The following is an 8,170-nucleotide window of genomic DNA, read 5'->3' on the forward strand; positions in this document are numbered from 1 at the left end:
AAAAGATAGAGTCTCTGTCATGGCAATGCCAATCCAAATACAGTGTCCACAATATCAGCCGGTAGAAAATAAGACCCAGCCGCCAGTAGCCTATCAATACTGGCCGCCAGCCAAACTTCAGTATCGGCTGCCCCCAGAAAATCCATATGGACAGCCAGGAATGTTTCCAGCGCCACAGGGCAGGGCGCTAAATCCTCAGCTGCCCACCATGGAACGTAATCCTACAGCACTGCCTAGTGGACGGAGTGGTGCATTACATAAAATTATTGATGAGGCAAGAGAACAAGGAGCTATTGAAGCGTGGCAATTCCCACTAATATTAGAATCAAGACCACCTGGAGAAGGGGCCCAAGAGGGAGAGCCTCCCATAGCTGAAGCCAGATATGAGTCCTTTTCTATAAAAATGCTAAAAGAAAGAGGGAGTAAAACAGTATGGACCTAACTCTCCTCACATGAGAACATCATTAGATTCCATTGCTCGTGAACACAGACTCATTCCTTATATTGGGAGATTCTGGCAAAATCATCACTCTCACCCTCTTAATTTTTACAATTTAAGACTTAGTGGATTGATGGGGCACAAGAATAGGTCCTAAGAAATATGACTGCCAATCCTCCAATTAACATAGACGTAGATCAACTATTAGGAACAGGTCAAAATTGGAGCACTGCTAAGTCAACAAGTAATAATGCCAAATGAGGCCATTGAGCAAATTAGGACTATCTGCCTTAGGGCCTGGGAGAAAATCCAAGACCCAGGAACCGCCTGCCCCTCCTTCAATACAATAAGACAAGGCTCTAAAGAGCCCTACCCTGATTTTGTAGCAAGGCTTCAAGATGTTGCTCAAAAGTCAGTTACCGATGAGAATGCCCGAAAGGTCATAGTGGAGTTGATGGCATATGAAAACGTCAATCCTGACTGTCAATCAACCATTAAACCATTAAAAGGAAGGGTCCCAGCAGGATCAGATGTAATCTCAGAGTACGTTAAAGCCTGTGATGGAATTGGAGAGGCTATGCATAAAGCTATGCTTATGGCTCAAGCAATCACAGGAGTTACTTTAGGAGGACAAGTTAGAACATTTGGGGGAAAATGTTATAATTGTGGTCAAATTGGTCATCTAAAAAAGAATTGCCTCATCTCAAATAAACAAAATATAACTACTCAAGCTACTACAACAGATAAAGAGCCACCTGGCCTATGTACAAGATGTAAAAAGGGAAAACATTGGGGTAATCAATGTCGTTCTAAATTTGATAAAAATGGGCAACCAGTCGGGAAACGAGAGGAGGGCCAGCCTCAGGCCCCGCAACAAACTGGGGCATTCCCAATTCAGCCTTTTGTTCCTCAGGGTTTTCAGGAACAACAACCCCCACTGTCACAAGTGCCTCAGGGAATAAGCCAGTTATCACAATACGGCAATTATCCCCCCCACACATGTGGCAGTGCAGCAGTAGATTTATGTACTATACAAGCAGTCTCTCTGCTTCTAGGGGAGCCTCCATGAAAAATCTCCACAGGAGTATAGGGCCCATTACCTGAGAGGACTGTAGGACTAATCTTAGGAAGATCAAGTTTAAATCTAAAGGGAGTTCAAATTCGTACTGGTGTGGTTGATTCAGACTATAAAGGCGAAATTCAATTGGTTATTAGTTCCTTAATTCCTTGGAGTGCCAGTCCAGGAGACAGGATTGCTCAATTATTACTCCTACCTTATATTAAAGTTGGAAACAGTGAGATAAAAAGAAGAGGAGGGTTTGGAAGCACTGATCCGATAGGAAAGGCTGCATGTTGGGCAAGTCAGGTCTCTGAGAGCAGACCTGTAAGACCATTATTCAAGGAAAACAGTTTGAAGCATTGGTAGACACTGGAACAGATGTCTCTGTCATTGCTTTAAATCAGTGGCCAAAAAATTGGCCTAAACAAAAGGCTGTTACAAGACTTGTCGGCGTAGGCACAGCTTCAGAAGTGTCTCAAAGTACAATGATTTTACATTGTTTAGGGCCAGATAATCAAGAAAGTACTGTTGAGCCAATGATTATTTCAATTCCTGTTAGTCTATGGGGTCGAGATTTGTTACAACAGTGGGGTGCAGAAATCATTATGCCCGCTCCATTATACAGCCCCACGAGTCAAAAGATCATGACTAAGATGGGATATATACCAGGAAAGGGATTGGGAAAAAATGAAAATGGCATTAAAGTCCCAATTGAGACTGAGGAAAATCAAGAAAGAAAAGGAATAGGGTATCCTTTTTAGGGGCGGCCACTGTAGAGCCTCCTAAACCCATTCCACTAACTTGGAAAACAGAAAAACCGGTATGGGTAAATCAGTGGCTGCTACTGAAACAAAAACTGGAGGCTTTACATTTATTAGCAAAGGAACAATTAGAAAAGGGACACACTGAGCCTTCATTCTTGCCCTGGAATTCTCCTGCATTTGTAATTCAGAAAAAATCAGGCAAATGGCGTGTGTTAATGGACTTAAGAGCCATAAATGCTGTAATTCAACCCATGGGGCCTCTCCGACCCGAGTTGCCCTCCGCAGCCATGATTCCAAAAGACTGGCCTTTAATTATAATTGATCTAAAGGATTGCTTTTTTACCATTCCTCTGGCAGAGCAGGATTGTGAAAACTTTGCCTTTACTATACCAGCCGTAAATAATAAGGAACTAGCCACCAGGTTTCAGTGGAAAGTGTTACCTCAGGGAATGCTTCATAGTCCAAGACAAATTTTCAGATTGTTATATCATTCACTATATTGATGATATTTTATGTGCTACAGAAACAGACAAATGAATTGACTGTTACACTTTTCTGCAAGCAGAGGTTGCCAACGCAGGACTAACAATAGCATCTGATAAGATTCAAACCTCTACTCCTTTTCATTATTTAGGGATGCAGATAGAAAATAAAAAAATTAAGTCACAAAAAATAGAAGAAAGAAAAGACACATTAAAAACATTAAATGACTTTCAGAAATTGTTAGGCGATATTAATTGGATTTGGCCAACTCTAGGCATTCCTATTTATGCCATGTCAGATTTGTTCTCTATCCTAAGAGGAGACCCAGACTTAAATAGTAAAAGAATATTAACCCTAGAGGCAACAAAAAAAAATTAAATTAGTGGAAGAAAAACTTCAGTCAGCACAAATAAGTAAAATAGCCCCACTCCAACTTTTGATTTTTGCTACTGCACATTCTCCAACAGGCATCATTGTTCAAAATACTGATCTTGTGGAGTGGTCATTCCTTCCTCACAGTACAATTAAGACTTTTACATTGTACTTGGATCAAATAGCTACATTAATTGGTCAGGCAAGATTATAAATAATAAAATTCTGTGGTAATGACCCAGACAAAATAGTTGTTCCTTTAACCAAGGAACAAATTAGACAAGCCTTTATCAATTCTGGTGCATGGCAGATTGGTCTTGCTGATTTTGTGGGAATTATTGCCAATCATTACCCAAAACCAAAAATCTTCAGTTTTTAAAATTGACTACTTGGATTTTACCTAAAATTACCAGACATGAACCTTTAGAAAATGCTCTGACAGTATTTACTGATGGTTCCAGCAATGGAAAAGTGGCTTACACAGGGCCAAAAGAGCAAGTAATCAAAACTCAATATCAATCGGCTCAAAGGGCAGAGTTGGTTGCAGTCATTACAGTGTTACAAGATTTTAATCAACCTGTTAATATTGTATCAGATTCTGCATATGTAGTACAGCCTACAAGGGATGTTGAGACAGCACTAATTAAATATAGCATGGATGCTCAGTTAAACCAGCTGTTCAATTTATTACAACAAACTGTAAGAAAAAGGAATTTCCCATTTTATATTACTCATATTCGAGCATACACTAATTTACCAGGACCTTTAACTAAAACAAATGAACAAACTGACTTACTGATATCCTCTGCATTCATAAAAGCACAAGAACTTCATGCTTTGACTCATGTAAATGCAGCAGGGTTAAAAAACAAATTTGATGTCACATGGAAACAGGCAAAAGATACTGTACAACATTGCACCCAGTGTCAAGTACTATACCTGCCCACTAAAGAGGCAGGAGTTAATCCCAGAGGTCTGTGTCCTAACGCATTATGGCAAATGGATGTCACACATGTACCTTCATTTGGAAAATAATCATATGTTCATGTAGCAGTTGATACTTATTCACATTTCATATGGGCAACCTGCCAGACAGGAGAAAGTACTTCCCATGTTAAAAAACATGTATTATCTTGTTTTGCTGTAACGGGAATTCCAGAAAAAATTAAAACTGACAATGGACCAGGATATTGTAGTAAAGCTTCCCAAAAATTCTTAAATCACTGAAAAATTACACATATAACAGGAATTCCTTATAATTCCCAAAGACAGGCCATAGTTGAAAGAACTAATAGAACACTCAAAACTCAGTTAGTTAAACAAAAAGAAGGGGGAGACAATAAGGAGTATACCACTCCTCAGATGCAACTTAATCTAGCACTCTATACTTTAAATTTTTTAAACATTTATAGAAATCAGACTACTACTTCTGCAGAGCAACATCTTACTGGTAAAAAGAACAGTCCACATGAAGGAAAACTGATATGGTGGAAAGATAACAAAAATAAGACATGGGAAATAAGGAAGGTGATAACCTGGGGAAGAGGTTTTGCTTGTGTTTCACCAGAAGAAAATCAGCTTCCTGTTTGGATACCCACTAGACATTTGAAGTTCTACAATGAACCCATCAGAGATGCAAAGAAAAGCGCCTCCACGGAGATGGAAACACCGCAATCGAGCACCACGGAGACGGAAACACCGCAATCGAGCACCACTGATTTGCAAGATGAACAAAGTGGTGATATCAGAAGAACAGATGTGCGGGAAGTCAGGGACCCTGAACGGAGGGACCCGCTGAAGCCACAGCAGAAAAACATAAAATGTGAAGATTTCATGGACATTTATTAGTTCCCCAAATTAATACTTTTATAATTTCCTATGTCTGTCTTTACTTTAATCTCTCAATCCCATCATCTTCTTTGTAAGCTGAGGAGGATATATGTCACTTCAGGACCCTGTGATGATTGCGTTAACTGCACAAATTGTTTGTAGAGCATGTGTGTTTGAACAATATGAAATCTGGACATCTTGAAAAAAGAACAGGATACCAGCAATGTTCAGGGAACAAGGGAGGTAACCTTGAACCGGCCGCCGGTGAGCTGGATGGAACAGAGCCATATTTCTTCTCTTTTTAAAAGCAAATAGGAGAAATATCGCTGAATTCTTTTTCTCAGCAAGGAACATCCCTGAGAAACAGAATGCACTTTGAGGGTAGACCTATAAACGACCCCCTTGGAAGTGTGCCGCCTTTTATGGTAGAAGCCAAAGGGATGAAATAAGCCCCGGTCTACTGTAGCACTCCCAGGCTTATTAGGATGAGGAAATTCCCGCCTAATAAATTTTGGTCACACAGGCTGTCTGCTTTCAAACCCTGTTTCCTGATAAGATGCTATCAATGACAAAGTGTGCCCAAAATTTCATTAGCAATTTCAGTTTTAATTTTAATTTTAACGCCATTCTGTGGTCCTGTGATCTCATCCTGCCTCCACTTGCTTTGTGATATTTTATTACCTTGTGTTGGTACCAGAAACTGAGGCAATTGCAGGAGTTACTCATGGCCTCACAAATCTTAACCCTGTCACTTCGGTTAAGACCATGTAAAGTACTACTATTGTAAATTTCACATTAATCCTTGTGTGCCTGTCTGCTGTTAGTCTGCAGGTATACCCAACAGTTCCAAAGAGACGGCGACCATCGAGAACGAGCCATGATGACAATGGTGGTTTTGCTGAAAAGAAAAGGGGGAACATGTGGGGAAAAGAAAGAGAGATCAGACTGTTACTGTGTCTATATAGAAAAAAGTAGACATAAGAGACTCCAATTTGTTCTGTATTTGAGATGCTGTTAATCTGTGACCCCACCCCCAACCTTGTCCTTGCAAGAGACATGTGCTGTAGTGACTCAAGGTTTAATGGATTTGGGGCTGTACAGGGTGTGCTTTGTTAAACAAGTGCCTGAAGGCAGTATGCTTGTGAAAAGTCATCACCATTCTCTTAATCTCAAGTACCCAGGGACATGTACACTGCCAAATGTCACAGGGACCTCTGCCTAGGAAAGCTAGGTATTGTCCAAGGTTTCTCCCCATGTGATAGTCTGAAATATGGCCTCATGGGAAGGGAAAGACCTGACCGTCCCCAGCCTGACACCCGTGAAGGGTGAAGGGTCTGTGCTGAAGAGGATTAGTATAAGAGGAAAGAAGGCCTCCTGGCAGTTGAGATAGAGAAAAGCATCTGTCTCCTGCCCATCCCTGGGCAATGGAACATCTCGGTGTAAAACCCGATTGTATGTTCTGTTCACTGAGAAAGGAGAAAACCGCCTTAGGGGTGAAGGTGGGACGTGCTAGTAGCAATGCTGCTCTTTATGCACTAAAAAGGTTTATGGAGATGTCTGCATATGCATATCAAGGCACAGCAATTTTCCTTAAACTTATTCATGTCACAGAGATCTTTATTCACATCTTACTGCTGACCTTCTCCCTACTATGATCCTATTATCCTGCCACTTCCCCTTTTCTAAGATGGTAAAGATAATGATCAATAAATACTGAGGGAACTCAGAGACCGTGTGGGTCCTCTGTATGCTGAGTGCCGGTCCCCTGGGCCCACTTTTTCTTTCTCTATACTTTGTCTCTGTGTCTCATTTCTTTTCTCAAGTCTCTCGTTCCACCTAACGAGAAACGCCCACAGGTGTGGAGGGGCAGGCCACCCCTTCAGGATGCAACTTAAGCTGGGATAATCACATTATCATCTGAAAATTTAGAGTTGGACAGCAAAAGACGACAACATTTCTCAAATGCACATCTCATGGCTAAGCCACATGGCTGGGATTCAAAGCCTTTAGAGGCAGCCCATGGCTTTAGCTACCTCACTATGCTGCTTCACAAACCTTGCTACTATGTAAAACTACATTCTCAATGCAGGCAGAGAGGTCTAATACCAACATAAGATACTAGCAGTGTTTCCTGTATTGACAGGAATAATTAATTCAGAAATTCTTTTCTTTTCCATTTAGTAACAGTTGTGATGACTATGTTCCTATTCTAAGTAATTCCTGTATTCTACAGCAATACTTTGTCAGCAATACTAAGGGAAGAAACAAAGTTGAACAGTTTCTTTAATAACACTGATCTACTTTTTGTTGAATTTGTATTTATTTCAAGTGCGAAATAAATCACCTTTATTAAGATTAAACCAAACACTACTACACGTTTACACTCACACTGCTTCCAGGACCCAAGGGTTTCACAGACCATTTGCCTACCTGGTTCTTTCCTCTCCTCCTTCCAGTGATTTCTAGAATACCCTTTCAAAGGACCACATGAATATATGAATTGTAAAATTCAACTTTAATCTTTTGGGAAATGTTTTATTTACTGCTTAAAATCTAGGTGAGTGGATATATTCATGTTATGTATATACTGACAGATTAATACAAACATAAATATGTATTTAAATTTAAGGATAAGTAAAGAGAGTGTACAACAGCCCCATTCTTAAAAAGAAAATAAAAGAAAAAGACAAGAGCAAGCCACTGCCACCACAGGTACCAGCACTTACGTTTGTCAGCAGGCTGACCAAAGAGTGGCCTGTCTGTTGGCATTCAACGGACATGGCAGCATAGCTCCCTTCAACTCTCCAGTGAGTTTCAAGTTCAGAGCACTTTCAGTCCTTGTCTTGTTTATCTATTACTGAAGGGTTTCTAGGAAGGTTTAGCAGTGCTTCAATTTTCGTAGCATCATTCTCAGGTTCATTTTTCTGTAAACTACTTTCAATTTTCTCAGGGAGGTCCTCAGTAACTTGTAGTCTGGCTTTCCTGTAATCAAAAAAAAAAAAGGATAAATCAAATACTGCTCCATTTCTTTAGTTCTTACAGATTTAAAACAAAAAGGATAGCATTTGTCTTTTCCTCCCTGCTTTGGTACAGCAACTTAGAAGTGAACACTGCTGCCTGCACTTCAAATGCAGTAACTCTCTTCTCTCCTTTGTAAAACTATATTCTATGAGGAGACTATATTCTATATTCTAATAGGTTAGGAGAGAAGAAAGCCAATTA

This window comes from Mandrillus leucophaeus, unplaced genomic scaffold (assembly GCF_000951045.1).
Source record: "Mandrillus leucophaeus isolate KB7577 unplaced genomic scaffold, Mleu.le_1.0 Scaffold302, whole genome shotgun sequence".
Classification (NCBI taxonomy): Eukaryota; Metazoa; Chordata; class Mammalia; order Primates; family Cercopithecidae; genus Mandrillus; species Mandrillus leucophaeus.